Consider the following 1,022-nt stretch of genomic DNA (forward strand, 5'->3'; position numbering starts at 1 on the left):
AAGGGCATGGATTTTTCAAAGGAGCTAAGAGGTCATAATAGATTGGAGATGTCACAATGGAATGTCACAATGGCAATATTATCACAATGGGTTTGTGATGTCGTGCTGATAATGATGACAAAATGTGTTTGTGATGTCACAACAAGTTTGTAATATTACAATCAAATTTCCAATTTCAATTGTTACTAGTTCACAAGGAGGATACTGTAATAATCAGCAGGTCCCCAATAATCTATAGGGTCCGATAATCAGCCAAGCACCATCTCCTGGCTAGCTGGAGAGGACAAAGTATGCCACCAAAGAAGGTGGGGCATTCTGTGGGAGGGGCTGGTGCATTAACCACCACATGTTGAGCTGTTAAGAAGTGATTGGGCTGCGGGCAGCTTGGGATGTGACAGTTGAAAATTGTTAGGCAGTTGGTGTAGAGAAGGGGTACAGACTTTATATAGGGTACTTGTTCAGAGCAATAAAAGGAAAGAGAAAAAGGGAAAAATCCGGGAAGGAAGGAAGTGGTGTGATAGCAGAAGGGGAAAGACCTTGGAGGAGAGGAAGTTGAGGGGGGCAGGAGGTGAAGGATGCAACTGACGACCCAGGCAAAGCAGTTCAGACCTGTGGAAAGTGGAGAGACCTGAAGAGAAGAAGGAACTGGTAGAAGGGAACAATGGAAAGACATCGAAGGATGTTTAGTTCTGTATCCAAGGAGAGACAAAGGGAAGGGAGAAAAAGGCTTGCCTTTTGATGTTTGGAGCCTTGGATATCATAATTTTGGGGTTTGGTGGTTTGGAGAACATTTATTATATTAAATGTGTCTCGATGGATTCTCTTGAACTACAGAGTTCCTAATTTTCAGAAACCCCATCAAGATAATCAATTTGGATAGCATCAGGCCTTGGCCCCAGGGAAAAATCCCCATAGGTGAAAGTGTCAACCCTCAGGGTTAAGAGTCTACCTCAAGTGTTTGCCTCCAGAGGACCAACATTGACAAGTCATTTAGGTTCCTCTAAGGGTGCATCTGGGAAAGC

The sequence above is a fragment of the Dipodomys spectabilis genome, unplaced genomic scaffold, assembly GCF_019054845.1.
Source record: "Dipodomys spectabilis isolate Male_0828 unplaced genomic scaffold, ASM1905484v1 ptg000327l, whole genome shotgun sequence".
NCBI classification, from domain to species: domain Eukaryota; kingdom Metazoa; phylum Chordata; class Mammalia; order Rodentia; family Heteromyidae; genus Dipodomys; species Dipodomys spectabilis.